Source organism: Piliocolobus tephrosceles, unplaced genomic scaffold (genome assembly GCF_002776525.5).
Source record: "Piliocolobus tephrosceles isolate RC106 unplaced genomic scaffold, ASM277652v3 unscaffolded_312, whole genome shotgun sequence".
NCBI classification, from domain to species: Eukaryota; Metazoa; Chordata; class Mammalia; order Primates; family Cercopithecidae; genus Piliocolobus; species Piliocolobus tephrosceles.
Window position 1 is genome coordinate 8,539 of NW_022314532.1, and position 13,005 is coordinate 21,543.

At 41.7% G+C, this 13,005-nt stretch overlaps 1 long non-coding RNA gene across 1 annotated transcript; it reads left to right on the forward strand.

Moving 5' to 3' along the window:
* Window positions 1-1,428: 1,428 nt before the first annotated feature.
* LOC111525314 lies at window positions 1,429-5,580 on the forward strand. The gene is made up of 3 exons (XR_002726065.2): window positions 1,429-1,497; window positions 3,213-3,311; window positions 3,719-5,580. It is a non-coding gene; the product is annotated as an uncharacterized LOC111525314 (long non-coding RNA).
* Window positions 5,581-13,005: the final 7,425 nt, after the last annotated feature.

Below are 13,005 nucleotides of genomic sequence, written 5' to 3' on the forward strand. Positions count from 1 at the left end.
TGCTTTTGGCTCACAGGCTCCACTTCCCTGGACACCCCTTCACCCTAAGCTTCAAGTAATACAGCTTCACCCTTCAGAGAAGAGCTCAGCTGTCACTTCTTCTAAGGATCCTCCCAGGCCACCTCTCCAGCAGAAGGGCCCACACCTTGCTCTTTGCACATCTGTCCCTTGAGGTGCTGCTGTCCTCTGTGGAGGGTGGGACCCCGGGAACTAGAGCCCCTCTCATGCTGGGCACTCAGTAAGTATGTGCTGAGTGTATACAAGTGCGGCGAGCTTGCACAACCTTACAATGTGTACTTTCATGTCTGGACTAGATCCCCATTTTCATTCTTGGTAAAATGAGTAAGTGAGGCTGGGTGACCCATACTCTCTTTTCAACTCAGAAGTCCACATTGAGCCTGACATCAAATAGCTTCCCAGCCAGCGCCAGGCCAGGACCCAGGTTGTTCAATGTGCCTGTGTCCCCCACAGAGTGGGGAAAACATGGAGAAATGGGACCAGCTCTGCACCTGCTGCCCAGTGCCAGCCAGCAACTCCAGGCTCACAGAGCCAAGGCAAAGGCACCTGCAGGAGATCTTGGTTATTCATTAGCTGTGATTGGGCTGGGAGGGGAGTATGTTCACTTTTAATTTTTCAGGGAGTAGCATGAGACAGTAAAGTTTCAAATGTGGTGTTTTTGTGTCTTGGCCAAAAAAAAAAAGAAAAAAGAAAAAGGCCTTTTTATCTTCTCATCCTTGGAGCCACTGGCATTAGCTATGGGCCTGATAGTTTAAGAAAACTTGAACTATGTGAACCAGTATTCTCCAAAGTAATATTTTGATAAACAGTGTAATTCTCTCTCTTTTTTTTTTTTTTGAGACGGAGTCTTGCTCTGTCGCCCAGGCTGGAGTGCAGTGGTGCAGTCTCCACTCACTGCAAGCTCTGCTTCCTGGGTTCACGCCATTCTCCTGCCTCAGGCTGGGACTACAGGCGCCCGCCACCGTGCCCGGCTAATTTTTTTTGTATTTTAGTAGAGACGGGATTTCACTGTGTTAGCCATGATGGTCTCGATCTCCTGACCTCGTGACCCGCCCGTCTTGGCCTCCCAAAGTGCTGGGATTACAGGCTTGAGCCACCACGCCTGGCCAATAGTGTAATTCTTTATTACAGCAAAACCATTGCTTAAGTGGGCAAAACTCTAGAGGACAGGAAAACACACTCTTGAAAAAAGGTGGTGATGCCCTGAAATTCAGCAAACTGCAGGGGCACGTGTTGTTCTACCCCAGGTCAGAGTGTGTCAGTCATCACTCGATGCCACTCACAGACCATCAACTTCAGAATACCTGCGTGTAAAGGTCTGTACAAAAGTCATAACATAATAATGTAAATAATTTTACAGTATTATTAATAATAAATCATTATTTATATTATGCTATTATGTAATGTAAAGACTATTAAAACATGTTTATCTTCAAAGAATGGCCTTGGTTTCTGTGGGCACTGTCTCCTCATGGAAGGGTAGTGCATTCCTGCTAAATCATGGACAAAACGGGCCTCCAGGAGCTGCAGGCTGCAGTAGCAGCTTCTCATCTACGTCCTTCACTGCATGATACTGTTGTTGACTTTGAAAGCTTCTTTCGGTCTAGTTTTATCAACAGAGCTAGTATTTCATGAGGGTCTACTACATACCAGCTTCCAGAAAGCTAAATGCCTTTTGTTTGTTATTATTCACTAAATACAAATCACAACTCTCTTCTCATTACTCACACAACAAAATTTAGCTGAGGGAGATTGAGTGACTGTCCCAGGGTCACACAGTTACTAAGAGTAGAGTCGTGTTTAGATTCATGTGGGAATGCTGAACACAGAAATGAACCAGTGAAAATATACATTCCAAAAGCCTATTCAAGTCATTTGTTCTTATTTTAAGGAAAATCTTTATGCTAATTTTAAACTCCAAATATGTATGAAAGGCAGAGATCTACAGATTTGATTCTGATGTAAGAAATGATGCTCACCAGCTGGTTACTGCTACCACCCCACAACCCTGAGCATACTGGACAAATGTCTAAGCCTCGTGGTTAGTGGGGACAATGCTGGTGGAGTCTGAAGTTATCATGCAGTGACTCAGGCAAGCTTAGGCAGATTTGGTGATATATGACACAGAGATGCAAAGAAATGCCACAGCTGACAGACACAGGATGGCTCTGGGAGATGCAGAAGGAGCATTTCACCCAAAATAGAGCCAGACAGGCATCCTTAAGGAAGGAGCAAAGGGGCTGCATCTTAAAGAATGAAGAAGAGATCTGTCATGAGAGATGGGACAGGAAGTTCTTGAGAGGCAGACGGAGAGCATGAGAATGTCAGGAAGGGAGGAGAGATTCTCGCACATCAGGGAAGTGACAATCCATCAGCATGGCCAGAAGGAAAATAAGGAGGAGGAGCAGAAATAATAGATGAGGCTGGATATAGAAGCAGGGCTGAAGCTGTGTCGATTGTGGTAAAGAGCTGTGATTTTATCCAGAAGGCAATAGATAGCATTTTAAACAGAGATCTTTTAAAACAAGAGTCAGCAAATATTTTCTGCAAAGGGCTAAATGTTAAATATTTTAAGTTTTCCAAGCCTTATGGTCTCTCTGTCAATGACTCAGCTCTTCCATTGTACCATGAAAGCAGCCAGAGACGTCATATAACACATGTACATGGCTGTGTCCCAGTACAACTTTACTTACAAATGCAGACTGCGTCAGACATGGCCCACGCATGGTAGCTTGCCACACCCTGTTTTAGAAACAGGTTTGTGATATGATGGAGAATGCCTATGAGAGCTCTTGTTTTAAATGGTAGAGTGAACATACACTGCAATTCTATCCTGCTTGACCCAAGCTCTTGATAGTGAAAGGTAGAAAAGATAGATAGTAAATAGATAGATGATAGGCGAGTAGATAGATGATAGATAAAGAAAATACATAGCTGTTCCAGAAAACAGAAAGGGATAACTTCATGAACCAAAAACAAAATAATATACTTTAGAAAGGAAGCAGGCCGGAAAACCCACAGTTGCAAAGCGAATAGAATTTCCAATTGCCTGTTGTAGTCTCTTCCTGGAAGTAGTCACAGCCAACTTCCTCCTCTGTTTTTTGTTTGTTTGTTGTTTGCTTTTTTTGTGGGGTTGTTGTTGTTGTTTGCTGTTTAAAAAAAAAAAAATCCCTTTCCCTGCTTTTTTGTCACAGCAGCCTTTGTCACTTCAAACACCGCAAGTGTTCTTTAAAAAAAATTATATCAACCTTTCAATTAAAATGCAACATGTCTGCAACCTGGCATCTAGAGAGGTGAGATGGACAAAGGAGCCCTTGTTGCTGCACGTTTTCTTGCCCCAGCCTTCACCTTGCACACAGCAACAGACAACGCACAAAGCCACTTCCTTATGGACTGAAATTCTGATCCTTTTATGACCGGCCTTTCCATCTTTCACCTTCCCCTCTCCCATGCTGTGAATGATTGTATTGGACATTTTTGTTTTCATCTCAGTGACAGGGGAACACAGGTAGCTCTAATATAACTGTGACCCAGATGCTTCTGTTTCAAGCATGTATTTATTTTGTAGCAAACATTTACATCCATCACTTTTCACTGTCTTTTGAAAATAATTAGGCAATATCTCATCTGAGGTAGAACGTTTCTAGTGGTTGTGTTCTGAGGGAAAAAACTAATCTGTTCTCTATCCACTGCATTCCAGGAGCAGTAAGAGGACCTTTTGCTTGAATAATTTGTATCCACACTACAGAGTGGGTAATGAGCAGATTATGTAAAAACAATTCTGCTTCACTTCAGAAACAGCCTCCTCAACTCATTTTTTCTCAACAAACTTATTTTTCCAGCAGAAGAATCCCAGGCTTCTTAGAGAACCCAGTGACTTTTGGCACCTTAAATCAGTGAAATCATCATGTTTTCTTCTGCCGTATCCATAGTGCAAACAAAGAGGAGGCAAAGCTAGACTCATTCCTGAAGGAACCCAAGAAATTCCTCCTTTCTCTCTCTGGAATGAAATGAATTCTCTAGACCATCAGTTCTAACCTTCAGAAAACCAAACCTGTTTGTGAGATCTCCTTCAAATACTACTGTAGACCCCAGTGTTTATTCATCAAATTTTTGAATATTTGTTTTATTTGGAATCAATTTATTTGTAAGTTTAGTATTTGTATTACTATAAGGGAGAAATGTTTAAATCTGTCTATGCCATATGTGCCTCTAGCTTATTGCCCAATTAATTGCAGCCTCAGGCTAAACTTTGGTTTCTGTCTTTAATTTTTATCAGAACAAATATAAGTCATCTCAAAACATCTGCTTTTATTGTAGAGACTCATGCTGCCATCTCCATTCCTCTCTCTTTTCTTGCAATCTGGGTGGAAATTCTTTGATATGAACATTTCAACCACCTTCACTCTCCCATGTCCACTATCAGCACATTCAAAGTTATCCAGCCAAGGCTGTCATCTTTGGCCAGGGATTTTTTAGGAATCTATTTTGCTGTGATGCGGCTGGCACCCCTTTGACTCACTTTATCACCCCAGGGTTCTTTTCATTTTAGGAGCCCAAGAGGGCAGAAAAAGAAGTAGGCGAGCAATTAAACCCTCTGAGTCAGGAGCGTCTCCCCTTGTGTTAAGCAAGGTTGTAGAATATCATATTTAGTAAGCTCCTAGCAGATGAGCCACGTGGCTGCTGAGCACACATGCCTGCTTGCTGCTGTGAGCTCAGACACCATCATCATTAGTCTTTTCCAGCTCTGGAGGGAATTATAAGAACCACTTAATAACCTGTAAATCATAGAGAGTTAAATGTGTTTCCTCAAAACGCTGATGACAGAATGAAAGGTGAGGAGTGTTAGCCACAGGTCAAAAGTGCAGGAAAGTCTCCCAGTGTGGGTTGTTGAAGAAATGTAGGTCTTTTTTCTTTTGGAAGTCTCACTAGAATGGGGTCAAGGACTCTGCCGATTCTAGGATGAAAAACTGGGATATTAGACACCCTCAGATGTTTATCCCAAGTCTTCATTTAGGGCTTTTAATTAGTTTGTTCAACCATCACAATCTCAAATGCTAAGCAGGGCATTTGAATCTCTCCACAGTCCAAATCAGCACCGTCTTTTTAAAGTTAAGTTTCTCATTATTCTCACCTGATATATCTTATTTATCCCACACACACCCAATAACATATCGTGCTCACTATTATCTTTGAGACAACACTTGAAATTTATTCAAGCTGGAGTGCTCTTCACATGTCTTGTCCAGATCCAATTTGGACTCATTCTTCAGCCCTGCATCAGTCAATGGGAGCTAGGTTAAACTGTGGTGACAAACAACCTCCAAATTTCAGTGGCTCAAAAATCTTCTTCCTCATTTATGTACATCTCATCATGGGTCAGGTGAGAGGTAGCTCTGTGCTGTGTCATCCTAACACAGGAATCCAGACGGAAGGAGGGGCCATCAATAAGATCCCCATTGCTATAGAAAAGAGAAAAAAGCATGCGGAATAGAACTCTGTTTCTTGGAAATTTCTCCTGAAAAAGTCACATGTTATTTTCTTCTCACCTCCATTGGCAAAGAAAAAAATACCATCATGAGGCCATGTGACAATTTAAGTAGGTGGGATGGAACAGTCAGAATGCATTCATAAAAAGTGAACTGAAAATATTTGGAGAACAGCACCAATAACTATCATGAATGCCAACATGCATCCCAAACAACTCAGTGCTGTCACCCTCCAAACCTTTTATGTCTTGCAAAATATTAGAACTTATCGGCAGCCATACCACTCAGAGGGACTGCAAAATACATAATGACATCTCCTTTAGGATGTGCTTAGAGGATTCAAGGTAAAGAAGTTAAATAATTTAAAAGTGCTTTTGGGTACAGCTATTTACCACTAGAGGGTAAGACTAGAGATAGATCCTAAACATAGTAACAGGGATTATGCTCAGAGTCAGGGCCAGAAGTATGGTTTGAGGTAGGGTCATGGTCAGGGTCAAGATCAATGTCAGGGTCAAAGTAAGGGTCAGCATTAGGGACCAGGGTAGGGATCAGGGTTTAGGTTCAGGGTCAAAGTCTTGGGACAGGGTTAAGGTTAGGATTAGAGCCAGAGCTTTGTTCTCCTCGAGACCCACCCGAGAGTGGGTCACCATGGCTTTGGGGCACCTAGTAGCGTGTCCACCTTGAAGACCAGAGTTTCGTTGTCCTTAAGACTAACCTAGGGAGATGTGGCTGCAGGCCATTGAGGAAGGTGAGGTAAAAGCTTCCTGTCTGCTCCCTGTGTGCTGAGGAGGGAGCTTTGCTATGGGCTTTACTTACACATGTTACATTCTACAAGTCTTGTTTTACAGAAGCCTCCCTGCCTTGAGGCTTTGGCTGTTCGTCGCTGCTCATCATCACAGCGTGCCATAACATATGGTAAGATTTGGGCTTGTTTCTGGGGAGAGGTCTTGGTACAGAGAAAGGAGCAATGCTTAGAGCCACCATCAGGACAGTTGGGATGAAAGCTGGGGATGGGCAGAGGCTGGAGGAAACATGTGCACCCCCTGTAAACACTTTTATTCATGTTTTAATTACTAATTTTTCTTACAGTGTTAAAGTAGTAAAAATTAATATTGAAAAATTGAAAAGTAGCCATATTAAAACTTGCAACATTATTTAAAGTTAAATATATTATTTGTGTCTCATCAACATTTTTTATTTTGTTGAGAAAGTCTAAGGTTAATTGGCAGCATATTTGTAATAGTAGATAAAATAATGTCTGTTTTATAAACAGTGACATCCTACATTACATGTGTGAATCCTGAAAATCTGAGACAGCTCTCAGATTTTTTAGAAAGTGTATTTTGCGGCCGGGTGCGGTGGATCAAGCCTGTAATCCCAGCACTTTGGGAGGCCGAGATGGGCGGATCACGAGGTCAGGAGATCGAGACCATCCTGGCTAATACGGTGAAACCCCGTCTCTACTAAAAAAAATACGAAAAAACACTAGCCGGCGGGCGAGGTGAGGGGCGCCTGTAGTCCCAGCTACTCGGGAGGCTGAGGCAGGAGAATGGCGGGAACCCGGGAGGTGGAGCTTGCAGTGGGCTGAGATCCGGCCACTGCACTCCAGCCTGGGCGACAGAGCGAGACTCTGTCTGAAAAAAAAAAAAAAAAAAAAAAAAGTGTATTTTACCAAGCTTCAGGATACGCGCCTGTGATGCATCCTCAGGAGGTCCTGACAACAGGGGCCCAGGGTGGTCGGGGCTCAGCTTGGTTGTGTACGTTTTAGGGAGACATGAGACATCAATCAATATGTGTAAGATGTACATTTGTTCAGTCCAGAAAATTGAGAAGGCCAGACAGGGGGCTTCCAGGTCATAGGTTGGTAAGAGACAAATGGTTTCATCCTTTTGTGTTGCTGATTACTCTCTCCAAATGAGGCAATCAGCTATGCCTTTATCTCGGTGAGCAGACGGGTGATTTTGGATAGAAAGGGAGGCAGATTTGCCCTCAGCAGTTCCCAGCTTGACTTTTCCCTTTAGTTTAGTGATTTTGGGTCCCCAAGATTGATTTTCTCTTCACTAGGTCTAACATGTTTTCTTATGAGCATTAATTATTCATTGTGCATTTTATTACGCAAATAAGGCACAGATTTTAAAAAAATCATCAACTTCGTGGCTAGCTATATAGACATAATTACACAGAAGCTCAACTAAATTTGCAAACATTCCAGAGTTTGGGTTTCCAATAATTCTTTGTGATTCTTTAAAAGGTAAAAGTATTTTTTTCCCACAAAACATAGCAACATCTAAAATCACCTGTAGAATGTCCTGCCATTTTTGTTTCTCTAGTTTCCTCATTTTCTGCAAAGCCTCACTGAGGAAATTGATTTTGAATATCCTTTTACACTCTTCTGTTTTAAAAAGCATTATGGTAAAACATTGAATCATCATGGTCATAAGTTCTCTCCACATTCTGTCTTTCTTTGAATATTTTTTCCCAGTGGCTAATATTTGATTCTGTTGTATTATGGCTAAAAGGTAGGCATGGGCACAAAATAAAGACAAGAAGTCTTTGGAATAAGTGATCCCATCACAATGAATCAATTTTACGTTAGAACATGTTTTTACAAAGTCACTCTTTTTGAAAATATTTAGCCATGAATTGAAACAGAGTCTGTAAGGTTATTTATTTTTCCTGGTCTAAGGCAAACAGCATTTTAGAGAATGAACCCAGGACACAACCACAGCACAAGAAAAAAATATGATAATTAAGTTTACACATATGTGTGACTACTCTAACAGAAAACATGTAAAGAGCATTTGTTTTGATTTATATATCAGTCTGCACTGTTTAATTTTTTGTATCATAAATGCTCTTATTTAAAAAAAAGGACTAGTCAACAGTGTCAATTACTAGTAATTCATGGTATAAATAATTAAACAAGGAAGTGTTCAAAAAATATAACAGTGTTTTAAATAAAGTTTTATTTTACATCATTTTTTTACTCACACAGAAATTGCCAAAAAAAAAAAAAAAAAAAAAAAAAAAAAAAAGCAGAGATTTCCCACATAGCTGCAACCTAGTTTCAGCTCTTATTAACATTTTCTATCAGTGTGTCTCACATGGCTTATTAATGTCTTACATAATTTGTCATAGTTAATGAACCCATACTGATAGATTATTATTAACTAAAGTTCATGCTTCATTTGGATGCCCTTTGTTCTGTCTTACTCTGACCCAGGATCCCATCCAGGATCCCGCATGACATGTAGTCATCACATCCCTGTAGGCTCTTCCTGGCTGTGATAGTGTGTCAGGCTTTCCATGTCATGATGACCTTGAGAGTATTGAGGAGGATTGGTCAGGAATTTTGTAGAATGTCCCCCATTGTCACTGCATGTTCTCAAGGTGAACTGTCACCTTTGATGTTCACTTGGATCATTTGGCAGAGCTACTGTTTGTCAGGTTTCTCCACTGTGAAGTTATTTTTCCTCCTTGCCCATACTGCATGTGTTCTTTTGGAGCAAGTCACTGTGCGGAGCCCACACTTACAGAGTGAGGAGTTGGCTCCACCTTCTTGATGGCTGAGTGTCTACATCAATTACTTGGAATTCTTTTGCAAAGGAGATTTCTATGCAACTCCGTTTTCTTATTCTCCTGTGTATACAAATACAGACACCTAGATAATTACTTTCAGCTTTAGTTATTATTCAACACTACAATTCATTCCTGTGTTGGCCATCAGTAGCTGTTTTTATTGGCTATTCTTTTTCTTTGATATATTTTATTTTATTTTTTTTAGTACTTACTTACTTTCTGATACTTCAAGATTATCCCGACTCCTATATTTACTGTCCCAGTTCTACTATCAGACATTTCTTCAAAGAGCCTGATTCCTTTCAGAATGGTAGGAAAACTTACATCTGGCTGCTGAATGAGCACCTTGTTGAATGAGCACTTGTTCCTCATTAGCACTGCTAGGAAGTATATGTGTGTGTCTAACCTACCTATACACACCTAATTATAAAGTTTTCTATGTAGAACTGTGTTATCTATATTAAACTAAACATAAGTTTACGTTCATGTCTCCACCTCTGATCTACTATCACATGAATCATTCTAGCCTTCTCCCCTTGCTAATTTGTAACCTCCCACTTCAACAGTGAGAGACCTGGTTCCTACCATCTGGATTTATGTAAGTCATTGTTTTATTCCAGATACAGATACTGTGGTTTTACAGTTGTTCACAATTGCTTCTGTTGGAAAGAACTTTATAAAATAGAATCCAGTGATGAAGTACAGTTCGTTTGCCTTCAGCATATGGATTCTATTCACTTTCAAAGTGACTTAGGTCAACACCATTTTCCCTACACCTTCAGTGAGTTTTTTCCTACATTTGTGTCTCTGTCTGTTTTGTGCTTCTGTAACAGAATACCTGAGGCTGGGTAATTTATAAGTAAAAAAGGTCCTTTTGGCTCACAATACTGGTGGCTGGAATGTCTAAGATTGGTGGAGTCTCAGCCTTTTTCACCTCATGGTGGAAAGTGGAAGGGGAGCAATGGGTGCACCAGATATCACATAGCAAGAACGAAAGCAAGAGGGAAGCCAAGGAACCCAGACTCTTGTTAACCACCTACTCCTGCAGGAATTAATCCATTCCTGTGAGAGCAGAACTCACTCATCCCCATGGAGGACGTTAACCTATTCATGAGGGATCCGTCCCCATGACCCAAACACCTTCCACTAGGCCCCACCGCCCCACACTGCCACATTGGGGGTCAAATTTCAACACGAGTTTTTGCAGGGACAAAGCACATCCAAACCATAGTAATTTGTAGCATAGTTAAATTCTTTTTCACATGATATATTCTGTCCTAGGATACTCCACATCCTGAGTAATTTTATTTAATTTGAATAGAATTTGATTTACCCATTTGGTTGTAAAATTCTGCATGTTTTGACCAATGCATTGTGGTAGGTATCCCACTATTAAAGTATCATATGGAACGCTTCAAACCCCCACCCCATGGAGCCAATGGCTTCCCATCTGTGTAGTCTGCCTTCTGTAGTGTCTCATTAAATAAAGTCACACTGTGTGTATTCTCCTCAGACTGTCTTCTTCCACTTAGCAATGTGCATACAAGATTCACTCATGTCTTTGTGTGAGTTGATAGCTTGTTCCTTTCTATGGCTAAATAGTATTCCATTGCATGAATGTACCACAGTTTGGTTATGCATTTGGGGGAGCAAAACCTTCCCCTTCTAACTTTGTTCCAGGGTTGGAGACCTTCAGATTAACTGACAATAGATACATTAATAGGAGAGACAATATTTGGCTTCTTATTCCACAAGTATCATTGTAGGACAAAATTCATCAGATGACAGGATCCAGTTTACAAACAGGTAAAACTAGCCCAAAGACAAGAAACTAGACTAGAATCTGATAACCCGCAAGGGCTATAGATTTCCATTTATTTATTTAAAATTTTTATTATACTTTAAGTTCTAGGGTACATGTGCCCAACGTGCAGGTTTGTTACGTAGGTATACATGTGCCATGTTGGTTTGCTGCACCCATCTACTCGTCATTTACGTTACATATAGTTTTCCTTAAAAAAGTTTTTTTTTGAGACAGGGTCTGGCTCTGTCTCCCAGGCTGGAGTGCAAAGATGCAATCTCAGCTCACTGTAACCTCTACCTCCTGGGTGCAAGTAATCCTCCCTCCTCAGCCTCCTGATTAGCTGGGACTATAGGCACATGCCATCATGCCCATCTAATTTTTTTATTTTTAGTAGACACAAGGTTTCACCATGTTGCCCAGGCTGGTCTTGAACTCCTGGCCTCCCAAAGTGCTGGAATTATAGGCATGTGCCATCATGCCCATCCGACTTATAGTTTTCCATTGAAACAAAATTTATCTCTGTAGCAACCATTATTGTTGATCATAGATAATCAGAGTAAGATTATTCTTGTTTCAAAAATAAGTCTAGCTTTGTTAGATTTTGCCTGATCATTTATGTAAGTGCAGCAAGAACAAGAGCCGACCACATAGGTGCTTTCAAGCTTCGTTGCTGCAAGTTTTTGTACAGAATCTCAGATTGGACTTTTAAAGGCCTTATTGAGGCTAAAAGCCAAGCCAAGAACATACTATCAAATTTCAGCGGCAGTCCTTATAGCTTTGTGTGAATTTCTCTCTGCTTGAGGCCCTCAAAATAGCCCCAAATTCCTGGGCCTACAAGGAAATGACCTTCCTTACTAATCTGTAAGGTTGTGAACCCCAAAATCCAGGTATCAGACCAGCTTTTCTCAGAGTGCTTTGTAAGCATTGGCTCCATAAAAGTCAACCTTAGTTCCTTACAATTGCTTGTCATAACTGGTCTGAGGTACACTTCCTAAATATGATATTTCAGTAAAAGCCTTGATAATATAACCAAAGTTTCCAATTCTGTCCTGTTACAAGGTGAACAGATACTTACTGGACTTTTGCTAACAACTATATTGTCATAAAAGTAAGAGTATTCAGTAAGAATTTCAAAATTCTAGAGAAATCAGGTGGGGAAAAAAGATAAATGCTCTATTTCTGTTTACAAAAACATAATCTACTAAATTGTTGTGAGTTAGACATAGCTTAAGAGTTTGCCAGGCACGGTGGCTCAAACCTGTAATCCCAGCACTTTGGGAGGCCGAGACGGGTGGATCACGAGGTCAGGATATCGAGACCATCCTGGCTAACACGGTGAAACCCTGTCTTTACTAAAAAAAAATACAAAACACTAGCCAGGCAAGGTGGCAGGCGCCTGTAGTCCCAGCTACTTGGGAGGCTGAGGCAGGAGAATGGCGTAAACCGAGGAGGCGGAGCTTGCAGTGAGCTGAGATCCGGTCACTGCACTCCAGCCTGGGCGACAGAAGGAGACTCCGTCTCAAAAAAAAAAAAAAAAGATTTGGGACGGGTGCGGTGGCTCACGCCTGTAATCCCAGCACTTTGGGAGGCCTAGGTGGGCGGATCACGAGATCAGGAGATCGAGACCATCCTGGCTAACCGGTGAAACCCCGTCTCTACCAAAAACACAAAAAATTAGCCGGGCGTTGTGGCGGGCGCCTGTAGTCCCAGCTACTGGGCAGGAGAATGGAGTGAACCCGGGAGGCGGAGATTGCAGTGAGTCGAGATCGCACCACTGCCCTCCAGCCTGGGGGACAGATATAGGCTCTGTCCCCCCCCCCAAAAAAAAAAAAAAAACAAAAGATTTGGAGGCTGGGCGTGGTGGCTCATGCCTGTAATCCCAGCACTTTGGGAGGCCGAGATGGGCAGATCACGAGGTCAGGAGACCAAGACCACCCTGGCTAACACGGTGAAACCCCATTTCTACTAAAAAAATACAAGACATTAGCCGGCGTGGTGGCAGGCACCTGTAGTCCCAGCTACTGGGGAGGCTGAGGCAGGAGAAAGGCATAAACCCAGGAGGCAGAGCTTGCAGTGAGCTGAGATCGCACCACTGCACTCCAGCCTGGGTGACAG